This window comes from Ranitomeya variabilis, chromosome 4, assembly GCF_051348905.1.
Source record: "Ranitomeya variabilis isolate aRanVar5 chromosome 4, aRanVar5.hap1, whole genome shotgun sequence".
NCBI classification, from domain to species: Eukaryota; Metazoa; Chordata; class Amphibia; order Anura; family Dendrobatidae; genus Ranitomeya; species Ranitomeya variabilis.
Window position 1 is genome coordinate 264,955,159 of NC_135235.1, and position 21,988 is coordinate 264,977,146.

Genomic DNA, 21,988 nt, shown 5'->3' on the forward strand with positions numbered 1-21,988 from the left:
TTTTGCATCCAGCGAAAAAACGGACAGCAATGGATCCTCCGGCGTCCAGCGTTTGCTATAATGGAAGCCTATGGCGCCAGATCTGTAAAATGATGGAATCCGGGGACGGATTCCATTTTTTTAAACTGAGCATGCTTAGTGTTTTCCATTCTGGGGTCTCTCTCTCTCCCCGGATCAGCTAGTCCGATTCTGCAAAAAAACGGATCTGTCGCATCAGTTTTTCACAATTTGCGACGGATCCATTTTTTTCAAAGTTTGCCAGAGTGAGCCTGACAGCAAAAAACGAAAGTAGCCTAACTATATTCTATATTGTTCAACCTGGTTGTGTTTGATCTCTGATTTGTGCCTGGATTCTACCTCTTGTCTTGCACCTTGGATTTGTCATTACTTCTTTATCTCTCTAGTTTATCTTCTGGCTTAAGGCCAATATAAACATTTGTCTATCCCTTGACTAAGCATTTCCAGATGAAACGTGCGTCGGGTGTGATGGGTCCCCCAGGGTTTCTTCATCAGTTAATTATACCTTTCTCTGTCCCTGGTTTACCATATAGACACCTTTATTATGCCACCACACTGGAAATGTATGCATACTTTACCTTGCTATCATTAATATTGGTTCATACAGGAGGCTCCTTTTCTGTGCCCCTCTTACTACACATCTATACATACATTGCTTTCTTATTGCAACCTTGATCTTTATAATAGGGGTTTGATCTTTATAATAGGGGTTTACTTGTACTATGGTGTATGGTATTGTGGCTTCCTTTTTACTATTTTACCTTTTGATATATTGACGATTTTTGTCCTTCCTAACAGCAATAATAATATGTGTGCATAATGGAATATATGCAACAGATAATTTATGTACTAATTTATTTGTACAACACCGTTCTGTGAAGATCATTAATATTCCCAGGTATACCCACCCAAATTTTTCTGTACCTGTGGTATTTGTCTTACTTTTTAAAATAATTATTTTATGATTTTGTTTTATAAAAATTACTATTTTAATTGATATATGACTGTGTGTAAAGCTCCATTTCTTCGGTGTTATACAACATAGACATTAGACTAATGTTGGCTGATCCCACCGATATCGATGGTCTAATGTGTATGGGGGCTCCGGCCAACAATAGTTAGAGGAGATGTCAATCACACATGTCCAATTTCGGACTGCCAATCACATTGTTCTCACGGGAATAAACCGCCAACCGATGTGCCAGTCAGTGGTTTTCTCCTAGAGAATATAAGAGCACTTGCCCAAATGAGCGCTCCTGTGTATGAGGACTTCATCATTGATTAATCTCATTGTCAACTGGTGACAATCCTGAAGACCACTATCTGGGATCTTACCAGTCCAAACCTCTCGTATCTGTGGTAAAGAACAGTACGACCATTGGACACCCTTATGTAGCTAGAGACAGCACCAATGCTAGGGTCTCCTGATTTTTTTAGATACACCAAACCTAACAGTGCTTCTAAAAATAAATCAATCTAATAGGAGATTGCTAGGGAAAATATGAGGAAAAATAATTCGCTCATATTTGGTGAAATATTTAGCGTCAAAGGAAGCAACACTTTAATCTATGTGAGGTTATTAACTTGGAACATCCATCTTTAATATTTTCAAACTGTTCTTCAGTAACCTATATTCTTCTCAGGAGTACACTCTTGTTTTTCTTTCCAAAAATGAATTATCTAGGTCTAATATCTAAATGTACTATAACACAATTTACAGAGCCATACAGAGTGTTCAGTCTCAACACACTATTTCCAACAGCCAAGCCACTAGGTGTCAATTGAGTGGTAGGTGTGCCGAGTGTCGGTCACCCTGCAATCTGATATTGATGACCTATCCTAAATGTAAGTAATCACTATTTCAGTCTTGGTCAATCCCTTGGTCACCAGCTGTCAGGATTAGCAAAAGTTGTAGCTTCGCAACAGTTGGAAAACTGCAAACTCATAATCATTGACCTAAGACAACACAGCAAGACAATAACAACAACCTAATAATGATAAAAATAATATTTCTAATATAAGATGGCAAATTATAAAGCTTCCTTCAGATAATCACAGATTTTAAGTGTATCACTAGCGTTGAGCGAATATGTTAAAATTCAAATTCGGCAGTATGCTTAAATTTGGCCAAGAAATTTGTATAGAATTTTTTCACTATGAATTGAAAGTTCCTTATTATTCTTTGGGGTCTCTCTAAACTCCAGAGCGGAATAGACATGGGGTGAAAGAAAAACCTTACCTGCTCTCCTGTCCTAGCACAGAAGCCCACTGACCATTCTTCCATGTGTCCCCTTTGGCTATGCCATGATCTTCACATGGTGTTGGAAGTAGAGATGGGAGAACCCAAAGAGTAAAGTTCGGCATCTGTACCAAATACCTACTGTTCGGGCACGGACACCGAACACGGACTTTACCAGGAAGTCCATGTTACTTTTCAGGTCCGCTCCCCCCGATCAACGGGTGTTTGTCATCAGCATGACAATGTGGCAAACGCTGCTTCTAATCAGCGGTAAAATCATTACTGCCAGACAGCTGCAGTTCTCATGCTGTTAAATGTCAGCGTGAGCTCGCAGATGTGATCAGAGGTAGAAGTTTACCTCAGGTGACTGGCTTCGGCTGATGGGACTACTGCTCCCCTACAGCTGCTGCCGCTAATAACAGTGAGAGCAGGTGGTGGTTGATGGGAGTATTCATCATCCGCCTCCTGCGCTTTAAATAAATAATAGTGATGAGCGAGTGTACGAGCACACTCGGGTGATCTCCGAGTATTTGAGACTGCTCGGAGATTTAGTTTTCATCACCGCAGCAGAATGATTTACAGCTACTATCCAGCTTGATTACATGTGTGGATTCCCTAGCAACCAGGCAACCCCCACATGTACTCAGCCTGGCTAGTAGCTGTAAATCATTCAGCTGAGGCGATGAAAACTAAATCTCCGAGCAGTCATAAATACTCGGAGATCACCCAAGCATGCTGGCAAAACCCGAGCAACAAGTACACTTGCTCATCACTAATAAAATAATTTAAAAAACCTGCATGGGTTCCATTGTATTTTTGATAACCAGCCAGGCAAAACTGAGAGCTCGGGGCTGCAATCCTCAGCTGTCAGCATTAGCAAGGCTGGTTATCAATAATAGAGGGGTCCTCATGCCGTTTTTGTAATTATTTAAATAAATAATTTTTACAAATGACAACCAGCTTTGCCAAAGCAGACAGCTGTGGGCTGATATTCTCAGGCTGGTAAAGGGCCATGAATATTGGCCCCCAGCCTAAAAATAGCAGCCCGCAGCTGCCCAGAAAGGGTGCATATATTAGATGCGCCAATTCTTATGCTTTGCCAAGCTCTTCCCACTTGCCCTCTAGTGGTGGCAAGTGGGGTTCATATTTGTGGGGTTGATGTCACCTTTGTATTATCTGGTGATATCTAGCCCACGGCTTAGTATTTTCCTACTGTAAATATAATTTTACAACATGTGATACATACTTGATGCTGTTGAATTATATTCAGAAGTGTATCTTGCAAAGCTCATGATACCTGAGCTTTGTTTGTTTTTTTCTTTCTCAATTTCAAATATATTGCTTTCCTTCAACCTGGTTTTGACCTTTATTTATGCTTCTATGGATTCTGTGGATTGTTAGGCTACGTTCACACGATCCGGATTTTGATCCGGATCCGTAGCGGATTTTCAGCTGCGGATCCGGATCAGTTTTCCATGTTGGTTACAGTACAATGTAACCCAATGGAAAACCAAAACCGCTGTGCTAACGATCCGTTTTTCCGCTGGAAAATCCGTGCGGATTTTCCAGCGGAAAAAAGAAGTAGCATGTCAATTCTTTCAGCGGATTCCGCACCGGTTTTCCAGCAGCTCCAATAGGAAACTGCTATTGGAAACCCGCAGTGGAAAACGCTGAAGAAAAAGGATCAGAAAACGCAGCTCAAATTCACTGCGGAATTTAGCTGCCGTTTTCCAAAAACGGGCAGGAAAAAAAAAGGATGTAAATCCTGATCGTGTGAACGTAGCCTTAGGCTGTTGTACATCCCCACATTATCTACCAACTTATAAGAAAGGCTTGAAAATAATCTCTCTCTCTAATCTGAACTTCAAAGTTTTTAGATGTGAAAATGTAGTGGAAAATAATTTTAATATATGCTTAAAAGAAATTAAAGAAAGATTGAAAGAAGTTCGAATAAGTATTAAACTTTGGTGACTCCAGCATTTGATTGGCAGAGCAACGACATCTGCATCACGTTGCAGAGATGAAATTGCACCAGCCCTGAGAAATCAAATGCCATGCTGGGGACACTAGAAGGTACTCCCAACTAACTGCCAGGTACCTGTAATCTGGACGCTGGACTAGAGTCTCGCGAATCAATCCACTAATTTCTATGTAAAACCCATGAAAATTATGAGACCTTTGTAAATTAGTTTACTAAGAAATTTTTCTTCATTAAGGTAAAAAAAAATATAGAGGCTTCCAAATACTTGCTTTCCCCCCAGTCTATTTGCTGAATTCAGCTGCGTTCATATCAAAATGTACTTGTTTGGAGTACAGATGATGGCAGTGACAGGTTCAGATCAGTAGCTATGTCTCACTAAAACTGGGGAGAAGCTGCTGTAGGATATTGTTCCGATAACAAAAGACTCAGAGGATGATACAGGTGCTGAACTATCACTGCCATCATCTGTACTCCAATTGAATATGTTCTAGCATTAATTAATGCAGAAAAAGTCAGGTAAATACACAAAAGACAGTGTTTTAAAGCCATTTGCATGCATTTTGTTTGCAGAAATGAAGACTAATCCCTCCAATATAGTGATTTATTATTTTCAGTGCTGACAAAATGACAAAATTATAAAAAAAAAAATTCTGTTTAAATGAAAGCACATGTTAGAAAAAATATTAATACATACAACCATCAAAAATACTTAGCAGTCAGGGATAAAAGAAGCAGTTGGAAGGTAATTCTTGGGACTAGAATGTTCAAAAATCACCCGTGTATCACCATTTACACGACTTCATCAGGGGTCAGTAAGATTTTACAACTTCCCTGTATATATTTCTGAAAATTATCTTTGTTGAACAGTTTTTTACAGTGCAAAGGGCAAAAATCTCAACACCAATAAAACGTATTCTGGTTATTCTGTAAAGGAGGAAATGGTCCTAATAGTTTAAAAAGGCAGATAAGTAGCTTGTTTCTCAGAAAGCTCCGCAGAAGATGGGACTTTACAGGCTATATTTTCCTGCACTGCATGAATTGACAGACACTGGGAGTCACTGATATCTATCCATGGCAGCAAGGTCCAAGCTTGCAAGCAGCCAGCAATTTTTGCACACAGGACAACGATCCAGGTGAGCACCGACCACCATGCCGAACTTTACACCACTCTATATATAGACCTATTGCCTTTTGTAGAGACTATAGATGAGCAGATCAGGCATATTCTGATCCCCTGCCGCTTGTGCTAGATTCACCGGGCCTCTCTGATCACAAACTGGTTGAAACATTGGGCAATATCTGTTTTTTCAAGGGTTCTGGATCAAAATACATTACATTTTCAGAAAATCCATCTTCAGCTCTCTATAAGGATCAATTGTCCCTTCCTCAAGCTCGAGTACTGTTATAGGCAGTATTGCCAGCTTGACCTTACATGTATTAATCGCTCATATTGATTATATACATATAAGTTATCTGCGGATTTTATTACTAGACTTGTTACAATGCTGCCTGTGATTGCAGACATGATGTACTACCAATGATTCAGATAATGCATCATATCTGTCCAATATTTTAAAGGACAGGAATTATTTCCTGGCATCTACAATGTTAATACATAGAGACACCTTCAGGAAACGTTTTGGTTTTTTTTATTTTCATAACCCAATACCAAATAAATACATTTTGGTATTGGTCTACAAGAAATATTTTCCATTATTTGTCTTTTATGGCCTCTGTGTTGCACTCCCTATGGGTAGCTGTGGAATGAGTAAGGCTACTTTCACACTTCCGTCTTTTGCCCTCCGTCGCAATCCATCGTTATAAGCAAAAAACAGATCCTGCAAATGTGCTTGCAGGATGCATTTTTTGCCCATAGACTTGAATTAGCGACGGATCGCGATGGATGGGCACAAGACGCATCCGTCGTGCGACGGATGTGTCGTGTTTTGGCGGACGCGATGCACAAAAAACATTCAATGTAACGTTTTTTTTGTCTGTCGGTTCCGCTTTTTCCGACCGCGCATGCGCGGCCGGAACTCTGCCCCCTCCTCCCCGCTCATCACACTGGGCAGCGGATGCATCGTAAGACTGCATCCGCTGCCCATGTTGTGCTAAATTTAGCACAACGTCCGTCAGTAAGTTGGGCTGACGATTTGCAACGGCCCCGTTCCGACGGATGTGTGAAAGTAGCCTTAACTGTAAATCCGTCAGTCGGCTTGTTCTAATGTGGGGGATGTTTGTAACTCTTCCTTCTGAGTGTGTGCTTCACGCAACAATAATGTCCACCATTGTGCCTCCTACAAACTGGTAATGTTCCCTTTGCGCCCTTAGATAGCAATAATGTGAATGCATCATTAATAATGATGACGCCTTTCTGTCCAAAAACACGGTAAAATGCCCACATTTGTGCCTCCTAGAAAACAATAGGTAATGACTGGGTCAAATAGAAAATAGAGAACAATTGCAAGTAGGGATGAGCTACTTTTCCAAAAACTTTGATTAAGACCAAACAGGTTCTGCAAGAATTGGAAGTGCTCCAAAAGCCTCTGCTTGCCCTGTAAAGACAAGGATGATGCTCAGAGGTGTCCTAAAACTGTATTCAAACCCTTTTAAGCTCTTTAAAATATAAAATTATTGGGATCCACATCTTAATAATTGAATGCTGTTTTTCATTCAGTCCCTGGTGTATGACATCCATCCGCTCGTCATACTGTCTACCTTCACCAACATTTCTGAAAGAATGGCTCGTTCTAAAGAGCCCACTAAATTCGAGAGTTGTGGTCATTCTCCTGAAGCAGTTTTGGCTCTGTTCTTGCTCCTCCACAGTCGTCTTTTACTCTATACCGATCGGTATAGAGAGTGGGCAGTTTCCTAGCTAAAGCCACCCAAAGAATGAGCATGTCACTTCTTTTAACCACTTCGGGGTCTTCTGAAAATTCCTTTGTCTGTCATACATGGTGCTCTACTGAAATCCTCCCTGTGGCCGGGCTTCAAATTAGATGGTGATTTTTTATAACAACAGATGTAAAACCCAATAGTTTTCACCTAATTATTACTTACAAAGCAAGTGCATATAAATCATGGTGTAAGGATATATCCAAAGCTAAAAGTAGTTAGAAAAGCATCTTGTAATTCCGATGTAACCAGTGCTGTAAGCGTGAGGGTGGTCCAGTGTCCTTCCACCCCAACACGCGTTTTGTTGTGCTTTCTCAACATTATGCAGACCAGTTTTAGACAAATTGTGGACCTGGGCAGCTGCCCAGTTTTCTAACCCCTAATACCCTCTGCATGATGTAAGCAGGTCATTATAATGTCCCTTTGTTATGTGGCACATGTACTAGAAATATTATTGTCTGTGTTTTATTTATTTTTATATTCAATAAATATCATTTTTATTGATTTTAGTATTCACTTTGTATGTTCTGAGTGTTACATTTGACTATACATTTGAACATTTATCATCACTAACTATTTAAAAGAGTGATCCAATGGTAATTCATAATTCTTGAGGAGATTGAATTAGTCTAATAACTTTTGGAATAATATGATGTCCATTAACAGGCAGTTCCACTATGACATCCACAACAAACAATATTTACACAGTTTGGGTGCAGTCAGATGGTCATATAACATTGGAACACAATGCTCGGACTGGCCATGGTTCTCCCAACCCTAATAGCTTCATATATTTTTATGCAGCTATCATGCTAGGGTCAGGAGAGCAGCTGCCAGTCCGAGCATTGCGTTCCAATCTCAGACTGATTTATATGCTTGTCTGAATGCATCCTTTGATATAGATTTTGCCGCTGTAGATTAGAGTGTAGATAAGTGGACAAACCCTTAGTTGGTTGTCTTGCAAAATTTTCATGACTATATTGTCATAGGATTTCTTTGGTTTTCTCTTTTTCATAATAACAACAGTTCTTGGATGTGATGATCCTTAAAATCTTGCTGCATATCAACAACATATAACTCCTTTACTTGGTTGTAGGTTGGCATCGGAAGTATCACTTAAATTCATTTTGAAGAAATGGATAGAAGGTTTTTTCGAAAAAAGTATTACACCATGTATCATGGGACAACTGTAGATGGAGCTTATTGTATCGTCAACAATAGATTTCGAGCTTCTAGTCATGGAATGCTGGGAAAAGGAGTCTATGCAAGTAGAAATATTAGGAAGGCTTCAGCATATCCTGTGAATTATACAGGTCAGAAAGTGGTTTTGGAGATTTCTGCAAAAGTGGGAAAGGTTAAGAAGATTAAACGCCAAGACCACCCACGAAGGCTCACTTGGCATGACCATGGATATGACACTGCTTGGGTGCCTGCAGGATGTGGCATGGTGCCGAGTAACTTGGAAGAATGCTGTATTTATGACCCTCACAGGATCACAGTGACCGATGTTGCGGGTGGTCCTAACGAAGATGTAATTTATTTAAGGAGACTAATTGCCCAAAAACAATTTAAGGTGATCAGGTTACCTAGCTCCCATTACCCCAATATCCACTTCCAAAATTCTATCATTGGGTCCACTATGGCAACATTGCAACTAAATCGAGTGGCAATGATGTCGCAGATGACTCAAATCTGGCGGCCTTTCTAATAGGAAGAGGGACTGTTGATGAGTACCTGAGTACCAAAAGCCATCCCTGAATGCTGTCTCTAGCCAGTAGTTATATTCTTTAGCCTAACTGTGTTTCACTTGAAATTTGTGTCTTGATTGCACCTCTGATCTTGCTTCTTCAATTTTTTACCATAATTTTGTCTGTTAAGATTGACCTCTCACATGGTAGAAGTCCGGATAGTCAATTGACCCTTGGTTGCCGCCTGACTACCTCTCTGTGCCTCATCTCTGACATCTTACTGCCAATCAGTTATTTATTTCTCGAGACCCAGCTGGTGCAGTTGATTCATGCTGCCCAAACCATGGGCAGCAAGAACCAGAGCTTGACTGCATGATGACGGGCAGGTACAATATGCTCTGAAATGTTCCAGGGTTTCAAATAATATATACTTTAAAGATGTAGCCGGTGACTATAGTCAGATACGAGACTAGTCCTGTCTGCGGCTGGGTCTTCAAACTATATTGTAATAATATACCAGGCTGCAATCCATTGATGTTGTAAGTGGTTTGAGCAGCATGAATTAGCTGCCAGGTAATGTTTAATCCAAACTTCCTTGTTGGGATGCTTGGTGAAGAAAGTAAAGATCAGTTAGCCCCCTTTCCTCACTTTTGTGGGTGCCAGACAGGCTGCAGTGCGAAGTTCTACTGTTTTCAGGAATGCCGGCTCAACAATGGTGATATAATAAGAAAATGTATCTTTTGGAGCTATACCAAGCCATTTAAAGCTATCATCATTTACCAAAAGTTGTCCATTTTTAAAATCACAAGTTGCTCTCAGTTACTTCCTCTAACCTCAGGATTACACAGTTGGTTTAATTTAAAAATGACTTATCACATCCTTAAAACTTCTAAAAGTACAATATGAAAATTCAATTCTTCAATTCAAATTCTTAAAAAAATAAGAAGACTTGATCCCTAGTTCCATATATTGGAAGTAGCATTCCTAATATTAAATATTGGCCCTTTAACGAGCCTTTCCACATGACGTAGAATAAGAAGACAAATCAGACACTCCATTTGCAGACGTGTTTCGGGGTATTTGCCTCTCATCAGTATAAATCAGGAGATCTGATTTGGCTAGATAAGATGCCTCTGACAGGGTGTCTAAAGATCAAAAATATCTCCTTGTAGAGTGTATCAAGCTGGTGTAAGGAGACTTGAAGGCCATGCAATGTTCCCCTGGGAATTTAATTATACAAATAGCCTCTTCACAGAGGAGGAGAACGGGAACGTTATAGTCACCTATTCAGGGTAGAAATACTAATTTTAAATATCAACCCTTAAACAAACCTTGTAACATGACTTAGGATAAGAAGCCAAATCAGACACTCCATGTGCAGTAACGTGTCTTGGGGTTTCTGCCCCTCAGTAGTACAAAGCAGAATGTCTGGTTTGTTGAGTTGGGAGGCCTAAAACTACAATAGATATGTTTACTTTTAGCTTTCAGGGGTTATCCAGGATTCTGATGCTGATGACACTAAGCACCCCCACCGATCAGCTAATACCTGGTGTCACAATCATTCAGCTCTATCTGGCTATTAGGAGCAGTGCCTAGTAAAAGGCTGTCTCCTACTCCACACTGATGAGGGGCAAACACCCTGAAACAGCTGTCTGTGGATGGATACCATGCTTGGCATAGGTGGTTTTCCTGTATTGGATGTTTTCCTTTATTGGATGCTGCCCTTCCTGTGGTTGTTCCTTCCCGGGGAAAGGTCTGGCTATTCACTGCTTGCGTTGAGAAACACGTGATGGTGTCTCCGCAGCTATCCTACATGCATTTGCATATTTCCCATAAGGGATGGGGGCAGTGTTCTGGATCACTGCGTTGAGAAACACGTGATGGTGTCTCCGCGGTGTTGGATGTTTTGGTCTCCCCGAGGCCAATCATCTGTTCCTTCACAGCCTTTTACTAGGCACTGCTCCTAATAGCCAGATTCCTACTCAAAACTGATGAGGGGCAAACACCCCGAAACAGCTGTCTGTGGATGGATACCATGCTTGGCATAGGTGGTTTTCCTGTATTGGATGTTTTCCTTTATTGGATGCTGCCCTTCCCGTGGTTGTTCCTTCCCGGGGAAAGGTCTGGCTATTCACTGCTTGCGTCGAGAAACACGTGATGGTGTCTCCGCAGCTATCCTACATGCATTGGGAAATGTAATGTGTCATCGGAAGCAATGTGATCATTGTTTTCTAACCTACTGAATGGGTTGTAATGCTGCTACTATGGAACAATAGACATTTTTGAGATGTAATTACTAATTATTTGGTGAGCCTTTTGACGTTTTTGCTTATAAAATAAATATATTTTCATGCTACAAGTAGATAATCTGGAAATTTGCTTTGAAGTGTTATGGGTATTTCAAAATTTATTAAATCAGATTAATAAATCCTAGCCACATAGTTTCTCAGACTAAAAGTTGATGTGATTTCTAGCAAGGTTTGAAGGTTATCTTTTTAGTTTTGCTTTTACTTTCGCTTTTCATTTGATTCTTGGGACTATAGTGTTTACAAAAGCTATTTCATATTTCTTTTTGTCGTAGAGAAATATTGTGAAAATCCATAAAGACATCTCCGGAGACGAGACATGTAATTCTCGATTTGAACATATGGGATTAATTCTTTCTGAGGAAGTGAAAAAGAACCTCCATTGAAGTAGGACCTTCTGCCAAGAACAGGTAATAACCACATGCGATCTGCTACGAGCAAGCAAACAAGTCTAGGATTTGTATACTCAGAGGTGGAGAAGTACAGGGGCTTCCTCTGTTCAAAGGACTTATCTCAGACTCTCAGTGGTCAGTGACAGTGGTCAGTGATGAATATTGGAGTTTGCATTGATCCGAAATTTATGGGAGATATACAGTGTTTTCGGCTTTGCAGCAAAGGCATGAGCATAACACATTCATTCACATCCCTGTAAAGGCAGCCAAACACCTCCAACTTAATATAAGTCAGATGGATGATGCTATCCATGCCATGTTTCATCTCTTAAGAAAGGTAAAATTGTGATAGGAAACATGATAACAATATATCCCATCTGAGACCTCCAAGGGTGAAGATATCCTAAAAGTTGAGGATTTCCTAAACTTCCAAATGATCTAGCACATCCCACAATGAGCTCAAAAAGGGTAGGTATGTGGGAATAACCTTGATCTAATAAAAAGTAGAGTTTGTGTTTTTGTCATTTGTCAGTTCTGAAAGACACAATAATTTGTGTTTCTTTCCGTTGCTCTAGGGAGTTGTTCTAAAGAGTGCATCTCTCCGCTAAGCTCTGAGCCATTTCCGTGACATAAGTTTAGTACTTTTTTCTCTTGTGATCCCTGTTATGAAATGTGATTGTAAATACCATATTATTTTGTTCCCATTTTGTATAATCTTTGTATATTTTCTGTAAACACTGCCTACCTTTCCAGATTACATATATAACATTTAAAACCTCTGTTCCTCTTGCTCTGTAAACCGCACCCCTGAAGCCATACACTACCTGTAATGGGTGTCCAATCGGCCTGTGTAAACGATTGGTGGTGGCAGCTAGTAGTTCCTTTTTTTGTGTCCCCTGACAAATTGGTGATAGTGATGGGATCTGCATGATCTCTCCAATGTTCTCCCTGACACTTATGCTTGACTTTTATCTGTTGTCTGTTCTTTAGATATGAAATCTTGGAGAAGAACAGCAGCAATATCCAGAACTACACTGTACTGTGCCGATTTCCCTATATAACTAAATCAGGTGAATGAAAATCTTCTCATTCGATAGCTCTAAATCATAGTTTTAAGCAAATTAGCACTCACATCTGCTACAAGTATTTTCACCATGGAAAATCCATGGTTTGCTACAGTACCAATAAAAAAGATGAAGTTACAGATGTTGCATAAAAAGCAGCAGCATAAATTTCTGGGAGCAGTGGAGAATGATGAGCAAATATGCCGAAATTGCAATTTGGCCAGGAAATTCAATTTGCACCAAATTTATTTTATATAAATTAAATATATATTATATGTTCCGAGTCCTTTTCAGACCTCAGTGAATAATAAAAATACATAAAAAAAGAAGAAAAAATACTAACTCAGCTCTCACCTCTGCCACCGCAAAGCTTTACCTTCTAGTGCTCCAGTTGCCTTCTTTGGTTTGGTCATCAATGTGGTCTTCACTGGGTCATATCGGCATTTTTCTGTACCATTCTCAACACAGGAAACACCAAGGATGCCGGGTGCTTAAAGATCACAAAGGTTAACCAGTTAAGATCCATCTGGTAAACAGATAGAACATAGCAGGCTTATGCTCAGTGAGTATTGTAGAAGGGAAGTGCTCCAAAATGTACAGTCATGGCCAAAAGTATTGACACCCCTGCAATTCTGTCAGATAATACTCAGTTTCTTCCTGAAAATGATTGCAAACACAAATTCTTTGGTATTATTATCTTCATTTAATTTGTCTTAAATGAAAAAACACAAAAAGAATTGTTCTAAAGCCAAATTGGATATCATTCCACACCAAATATAAAAAAGGGGGTGGACAAAAGTATTGGCACTGTTGGAAAAATCATGTGATGCTTCTCTAATTAGTGTAATTAACAGCACCTGTAACTTACCTGTGGCACCTAACAGGTGTTGGCAATAACGAAATCACACTTGCAGCCAGCTGACATGGATTAAAGTTGACTCAACCTCTGTCCTGTGTCCTTGTGTGTACCACATTGAGCAGGGAGAAAAGAAAGAAGACCAAAGAACTGTCTGAGGACTTGAGAAACCAAATTGTGAGGAAGCATGAGCAATCTCAAGGCTACAAGTCCATCCCCAAAGACCTGAATGTTCCTGTGTCTACCGTGCGCAGTGTCATCAAGAAGTGTAAAGCCCATGGCACTGTGGCTAACCTCCCTAGGTGTGGACGGAAAATAAAAATTGACAAGAGATTTCAACGCAAGATTGTGCGGATGTTGGATAGTGAACCTCGACTAACATCCAAACAAGTACAAGCTGCCCTGCAGTCCGAGGGTACAACATTGTCAACCCGTACTATCCATCAGCGTCTGAATGAAAAGGGACTGTATGGTAGGAGACCCAGGAAGACCCCACTTCTTACCCCGAGACATAAAAAAGCCAGGATGGAGTTTGTCAAAACTTACCTGAAAAAGCCTAAAACGTTTTGGAAGAATGTTCTCTGGTCAGATGAGACAAAAGTAGAGCTTTTTGGGCAAAGGCATCAACATATAGTTTACAGGAGAAAAAAATAGGCATTGAAAGAAAAGAACATGGTCCCTACAGTCAAACATGGCGGAGGTTCCCTGATGTTTTGGGGTTGCTTTGCTGCCTCTGGCACTGGACTGCTTGACCGTGTGCATGGCATTATGAAGTCTGAAGACTACCAACAAATTTTGCAGCATAATGTAGGGCCCAGCGTGAGGAAGCTGGGTCTCCCTCAGAGGTCATGGATCTTCCAGCAGGACAATGACCCAAAACACACTTCAAAAAGCACTAGAAAATGGTTTGAGAGAAAGCACTGGGGACTTCTAAGGTGGCCAGCAATGAGTCCAGACCTGAATCCCACAGAACACCTGTGGAGAGATCTAAAAATGGCAGTTTGGAGAAGGCACCCTTCAAATATCAGGGACCTGGAGCAGTTTGCCAAAGAAGAATGGTCTAAAATTCCAGCAGAGCATTGTAAGAAACTCACTGATGGTTACCAGAAGCGGTTGGTCGCAGTTATTTTGGCTAAAGGTTGTGCAACCAAGTATTAGGCTGAGGGTGCCAATACTTTTGTCTGGCCCATTTTTGGAGTTTTGTGTGAAATGATCAATGTTTTGTTTTTGCTTCATTCTCTTTTGTGTTTTTTCATTTAAGACAAATTAAATGAAGATAATAATACCAAAGAATTTGTGATTGCAATCATTTTCAGGAAGAAACCAAGTATTATCTGACAGAATTGCAGGGGTGTGAATACTTTTGGCCATGACTGTATATCTTTACGTAGAGATGTGTTTAGTGATACAGTATATAATTCCCCCACATGTGCTCAGTAGCCCCCTCCTCAAGCTGGTAGATCAGGTTTCATTTAGGACTTAGGCCAGTGGACGATAGACTTGACCTCATCCCCACACACCTGGGGCTGGACACACCTCTTCTAGCTGGACATAAAAGGCACATGACACATGTGCTCTCTCTTTTTTGCTGTGCCTGCATTGCCTGGAATGATGATGGACCCACATGGCTTAAGTATACTCTGTATCTCCTTTTCTTAATAGGCTGTTGTGAATTCCGTTCTGGAGCTCCCTCCTGTGGTTGCTAATGGTATTTTTGTGAGTTCTGCCCTTGGGCTCCCTCTGGTGGTTTCGAGTGGAACTGCTGCTCCTTTAGGTAGCTGTAGCAGCTGCCTCCACTGATCGCCTTGCCTGGGTTTGTTATTTAAACCTGCTCTGGGCTTTAGTTCATGCCAGCTGTCAGTGTTCTTGGTTGGATTTGGTTCTCTCCTTGGATTTCTCATATGGCCTGTCCTTGTCAGCAAAAGATAAGTTTTTGCTAGTTCTTGTTTGTCCATTTGTTTGGACTCTATTGCTCTGCAAATATGTCTCTTTTTGTCCAGCTTGTCACTATGTCATATTCAGGCTAGCTGGAAGCTCTGGGGAAGCAGATTTGCCCCTCCACACCGTGAGTCGGTGTGGAGTTCATTTTTGTAAACTCTGCGTGGATTTTGTAGTTTTTAATACTGACCGCACAGTATCCTTTTCTCTCTGTCTATCAAGTTTAGTATTGGCCTCCTTTGCTGAAATCTGATTTCATTTATGTGTACGTCATTTCCCTCTCCACTCACAGTCAATATTTGTGGGGGGCTGTCTTTCCTTTGGGGGTTTTCTCTGAGGCAAGATAGCTTTCTATTTCCTACTTTAGGGGTAGTTAGCTCTTAGGCTGTGACGAGGTGTCTAGGGAGAGTCAGGAACATCCCACGGCTATTACTAGTGTTGTTGTTAGGATTAGGAACTGCGGTCAGTAGAGATACCACCTCCTCAGAGCTCGTCCCATGTTGCGTTTTAGCCACCAGGTCATATCAGTGTGGCCTCTTAACCACCAGGTCATAACTGTACAGCTGGCCCACAATGTGTTAAATGCATCTCAAAAGAGGGAAAAGAAAGTTCTGAGTCATTTTTTTTTTCCTTTGTAGCTTGTTTTGTCTTTTTTTTCCCCTTAATCTCTGGGTGGTTCAGGATTTTGGTGCTGATATGGAGGCTCAGGGTCTGTCTTTGCGTGTGGATCAACTCGCTGCAAGGGTACAGAGTATCCAAGATTATGTTGTCCAGACTCCGGTATTAGAGCCTAGAATTCCTATTCCTGATTTGTTTTCTGGGGATAGATCTAAATTTTTGAACTTCAAAAATAATTGCAGATTGTTTTTTGCTCTGAGACCCCGTTCCTCTGGTGACCCCATTCAGCAGGTGAAGATTGTTATTTCTTTGCTGCGTGGCGACCCGCACGACTGGGCATTCTCCCTTGAGCCAGGAAATCCTGCATTGCTCAATATTGACGCATTTTTTCAAGCGCTCGGATTGCTGTATGACGAGCCTAATTCTGTGGATCAGGCAGAAAAGACTTTGCTGGCTCTGTGTCAGGGTCAGGAAGCAGCAGAAGTATACTGCCAGAAATTTAGAAAGTGGTCTGTGCTCACAAAATGGAATGAGTATGCCCTGGCAGCGATTTTCAGAAAGGGTCTTTCTGAAGCCCTTAACCCCTTAGTGACAGAGCCAATTTGGTACTTAATGACCGAGCCAATTTTTACAATTCTGACCAGTGTCACTTTATGAGGTTATAACTCTGGAACGCTTTATCGGATCCCGCTGATTCTGAGATTGTTTTTTTGTGACATGTTGTACTTCAAGTTAGTGGTAACATTTCTTCGATATTACTTGCGATTATTTATGAAAAAAATGGAAATATGGCGAAAATGTTTAAAATTTTGCAATTTTCAAACTTTGTATTTTTATGCCCTTAAATCAGAGAGATATGTCACAAAAAATAGTTAATAAATAACATTTCTCACATGTCTACTTTACATCAGCACAATTTTGGAAACAATTTTTTTTTTTGTTAGGGAGTTATAAGGGTTAAAAGTTGACCAGCAATTTCTCATTTTTACAACACCATGTTTTTTTTAGGGACCACATCACCTTTGAAGTGATTTTGAGGGGTCTATATGATAGAAAATAACCAAGTGTGACACCATTCTAAAAACTGCACCCCTCAAGCTGCTCAAAACCACATTCAAGAAGTTTATTAACCCTTTACGTACTTCACAGGAACTAAAACAATGTGGAAGAAAAAAATGAACATTTTACTTTTTTTTGCAAACATTTTACTTCAGAACCATTTTTTTTAATTTTCACAAGTGTAAAAACAGAAATTTAACCACAAATTTTGTTGTGCAATTTTTCCTGAGTACGCAGATACCCCATATGTGGAGGTAAACCACTGTTTGGGCGCACCGCAGAGCTTGGAAGTGAAGGAGCACCATTTGACTGTTTCAATGCAGAATTGGCTGGAATTGAGATCGGACGCCATGTCGCGTTTGGAGAGCCCCTAATGTGCCTAAACAGTGGAAACCCCCCACAAGTGACACCATTTTGGAAACTAGACCCCCCAAGGAACTTATCTAGATGTGTGGTGAGCACTTTGAACCCCCAAGTGCTTCACAGAAGTTTATAACGTAGAGCCGTGAAAATAAAAAATCGCATTTGTTTTCACAAAAATGATTTTTTCGCCCACAAATTCTTATTTTCACAAGGGTAACAGGAGAAATTAGACCACAAAAGTTGTTGTGCAATTTCTCCTGAGTACGTCGATACCCCATATGTGGAGGTAAACCACTGTTTGGGCGCACCGCAGAGCTTGGAAGTGAAGGAGCACCGTTTGACTTTTTCAATGCAGAATTGGCTGGAATTGAGATCGGATGCCATGTCGCGTTTGGAGAGTCCCTGATGTGCCTAAACAGTGGAAACACCCCACAAGTGATACCATTTTGGAAACTAGACCCCTTAAGGAACTTATCTAGATGTGTGGTGAGCACTTTGAACCCCCAAGTGCTTCACAGAAGTTTATAACGTAGATCCGTGAAAATAAAAAATCTCATTTTTTCTACAAAAATGATCTTTTTGCCCCCAAATTTTTATTTTCACAAGGGTAACAGGAGAAATTAGACCACAAAAGTTGTTGTGCAATTTCTCCTGAGTACGTCGATACCCCATATATGGGGGTAAACCACTGTTTGGGCGCACCGCAGAGCTTGGAAGAGAAGGAGTGTCGTTTTACTTTTTCAATGTAGAATTGGCTGGAATTGAGATCGGACGCCATGTCACGTTTGGAGAGCCGCTGATGTGCCTAAACAGTAGAGACCCCCACATATGACACCATTTTGGAAACTAGACCCCTTAAGGAACTTATCTAGATGTGTGGTGAGCACTTTAAACCCCCAGGTGCTTCACAGAAGTTTATAACGTAGAGCCGTGAAAATAAAAAAATCGCATTTTTTCTACAAAAATGATCTTTTTGCCTCCAAATTTTTATTTTACCAAGGGTAACAGGAGAAAATGGACCCCAGAAGCTGTTGTACAATTTGTCTTGAGTACGCCGACACCCCATATGTGGGGGTAAACCACTGTTTGGGCGCATGGCTGAGCTCGGAAGCAAAGGAGCGCCATTTGACTTTTCAATGCAAAATTGACTGGAATTGAGATCGGACGCCATGTCGCGTTTGGAGAGCCCCTGATGTGCCTAAACAGCATAAACCCCCCAAAAGTGACCCCATTTTGGAAACTAGACCCCCCATGGAACTTATCTAGATGTGTAGTGAGAACTTTGAATGCCCAAGTGCATCACAGAAGTTTATAATGCAGAGTCGTGAAAATAAAAAATATATATTTTTTAACAATAAAGATTTTTTAGCCCCCAAGTTTTTATTTTCACAAGGGTAACAAGAGAAATTGGACCCCAAAAGTTGTTGTCCAATTTGTCCTGAGTATGCTGGTACCCCATATGTGGGGGTAAACAACTGTTTGGGCGCACGGCAGAGCTCGGAAGGGAAGGAGCGCCATTTTGGAATGCAGACTTTGATAGAATTGTCTGCGGGCGTTATGTTGCGTTTGCAGACCCCTAATGTACCTAAACAGTAGAAACCCCCACAAGTGACCAAATTTTGGAAACTAGACCCCCTAAGGAACTTATCTAGATATGTGGTGAGAACTTTGAAAGCTCAAGTGCTTCACAAAAATTTATAATGCAGAGTAGTGAAAATAAAAAAATATATTTTTTTCCAACAAAAAAGATTTTTAGCCCCCAAGTTTTTATTTTCACAAGGGTAACAGGAGAAATTGGACCCCAAAAGTTGTTGTCCAATTTATCCCGAGTACGCTGATGCCCCATATGTGGGGGTAAACCACTGTTTGGGCGCACGGCAGAGCTCAGAAGGGAGGGAGTACCATTTGACTTTTTTAGCGCAAAATTGGCTGTCGTGTTTGGAGACCCCCTGATGTACCTAAACAGTGGAAACCCCCCAATTCTAACTCCAACCCTAACCCCAACACAGCCCTAACCCTAATCTCAACCCGATCCATAATCCTAATCACAACCCTAACGATAATCACAACCCTAACCCCAAAACAGCCCTAATCTCAACCCTAACCATAACCCTAATCAAAACCCTAAATCCAACACACCCCTAACCCTAATCCCAACCCTAACCCTAATCCCAACCCTAATCCCAAACGTAACACTAATCCCAACCCTAATCCAAACCCTAACCCCAATCCCAACTCTAACCCTAACTTTAGCCCCAACCCTAACTTTAGCCCCAACCCTAACCATAACTTTAGCCCCCGTCATCACAAAAAAAGTTCAATGTAACCTTTTTTTTGTACGTCGCGTCCGCCATTTCCGCGGATGCGTGGCTGTAACTCTGCCCCCTCCTCCCCAGGACATAGACTGGGCAGCGGATGCATTGAAAAACTGCATCCGCTGCCCACGTTGTGCACAATTTTCACAACGTGCGTCGGTACATCGGGCCGACGCATTGCGACCGCCCCGTACCGACGCAAGTGTGAAAGAAGCCTAAGGCTACTTTCACACTAGCGTCGTACTCGGCCCATCGCAGTGTGTCGGGCCGACGTACCGACGCTAGCGTTGTAAGCGCCGCACAACGGGTGCAGCGGATGCTGTTTTTTCAACGCATCCACTGCCCCATTGTGAGGTGCGGGGAGGCGGGGGTGGAGTTCCGGCCACGCATGCGCGGTCGGAAATGGCGGACACGTCGCACAAAAAAGTTACATGTAGTTTTTTTTGCGTCGACGGTCCGCCGAAGCACGACGCATCCGTCGCACGACGGATGCGACATGTGGCAATCCGTCGCAATGCGTCGCTAATGCAAGCCAACGGAGAAAAAACGCATCCTGCAAGCACTTTTGCAGGATGCGTTTTTTTCTCCAACGACGCATTGCGACGGAAGCCAAAAAACGCTAGTGTGAAAGTAGCCTAACCCTAACCCTAGCCCTAATCCTAACCCTAAATTTAGCCCCAACCCTAACCCTAACTCTAACCCTAACTCTAACCCTAACCCTAACTCTAACCCTAACCCTAACCCTAACCCTAACTCTAACCCTAACCCTAACCCTAACCCTAACTCTAACCCTAACCCTAACTCTAACCCTAACTCTAACCCTAACTCTAACCCTAACCCTAACCCTAATTTTAGCCCCAACTTGTCTTCTCCTGCCGGCCGGCAGATGGCAGCAGATGGCGGGCGCACTGCGCATGCGCCCGCCATGATGAAAAAGCCGGCTGGCAGGAGAAGACAGAAGAGGACCCAGGGACCCCGGGTGAGTATGATAGGGTCCCCGAATCCCCCTATTTCTCTGTCCTCTGATGTGCGATCACATCAGAGGACAGAGAAATAACTGATCGCTTTTTTTTTTTTTTTTTTGCGGTCGCCGGTAAACTGTTAATTACCGGCGATCGCAAAGCAGGGGTCGGTGCAAACCGACCCCGATCATGTTCTTTGGGGTCTCGGCTACCCCCGGCAGCCGAGACCCCAAAGAACATCCGGGTGCCGGGCGGCGGGCGCACTGCGCGTGCGCCCGCCATTTTTTCCCGGAAAAAAGATGGCGGCGCCCATGGGGAGACACGAGGAGCACCGGGGGAGGTAGGTAAGTATTGGGGGGCTATTGGGGGCCATCGGGGACCACATTTCTCTGTCCTCCGATGTGCGATCACATCGGAGGACAGAGAAATTAAACGGCAAATCGCGTTTTGTTTTTTTTTGTTGCGACCGCCGGTAAACGGTTAATTACCGGCGATCGCAACTCGGGGGTCGGTAAAACCCCCCCGAATCATGTTCTCTGGGGTCTCGGCTACCCTCGGCAACCGAGACCCCAGAGAAAATCCGACTCTGGGGGGCGCTATTCACTTTTTCCACAGCGCCGTTAATTAACGGCGCTGTGGATTAAGTACCCTTAGCGGCCGCCGTTAAAAGGCGTATCGGCGGTCGTTAAGGGGTTAAAGATGTTATGGTGGGGTTTCCCACGCCAGCTGGTCTGAATGAGTCAATGTCTTTGGCCATTCAGATCGATCGGCGTCTGCGCGAGCGCAAGGTGGTGCACCATATGGCAGTGTCCTCTGAGCAGAGTCCTGAGCCTATGCAATGTGATAGGATTTTGACTAGAGCAGAAAGGCAGAAATTCAGACGTCAGAATGGCCTGTGTTTTTATTGTGGTGATTCTGCTCATGCTATTTCTGATTGCCCTAAACATACTAAGAGGGTCCCTAGGTCTGTTACCATTAGTACTGTACAGCCTAAATTTCTCTTGTCTGTTACCCTGATTTGCTCATTGTCGTCCTTTTCTGTTATGGCATTTGTGGATTCTGGCGCTGCCCTGAACTTAATGGACATAGAATTTGCCAAGCGCTGTGGTTTTTCCTTGGAGCCTTTGCAGAGCCCTATTCCCTTAAGGGGGATTGATGCTATGCCATTGGCCAAGAATAAACCTCAGTACTGGACACAGTTAACCATGTACATGGCTCCAGCACATCAGGAAAATATTCGCTTTTTGGTGTTGCATAATTTGCATGATGTTGTTGTGCTGGGTTTTCCATGGTT

At 42.0% G+C, this 21,988-nt stretch overlaps 3 long non-coding RNA genes across 4 annotated transcripts in view; all 3 read left to right on the plus strand.

The window, feature by feature from the left end:
• LOC143764346 (uncharacterized) overlaps nt 1-12,939 on the plus strand; it is a 48,698-nt gene extending 35,759 nt beyond the window's left edge. For both annotated transcript variants that reach the window (XR_013213155.1, XR_013213156.1), the window contains 2 exons: nt 11,403-11,537; nt 12,510-12,939. This is a non-coding gene — a long non-coding RNA (uncharacterized LOC143764346). The remainder of the gene's footprint in view (nt 1-11,402; nt 11,538-12,509) is intronic.
• On the plus strand, nt 5,183-8,320 carry LOC143764347 (uncharacterized). Its single transcript, XR_013213157.1, has 2 exons — nt 5,183-5,371; nt 8,230-8,320. It is a non-coding gene; the product is annotated as an uncharacterized LOC143764347 (long non-coding RNA).
• A 115-nt stretch (nt 12,940-13,054) lies between the features above and the next one.
• Nucleotides 13,055-21,988, plus strand: part of LOC143764350 (uncharacterized) — a 29,494-nt gene continuing 20,560 nt past the window's right edge. Inside the window, exon 1 of the long non-coding RNA XR_013213162.1 lies at nt 13,055-13,145. This is a non-coding gene — a long non-coding RNA (uncharacterized LOC143764350). The remainder of the gene's footprint in view (nt 13,146-21,988) is intronic.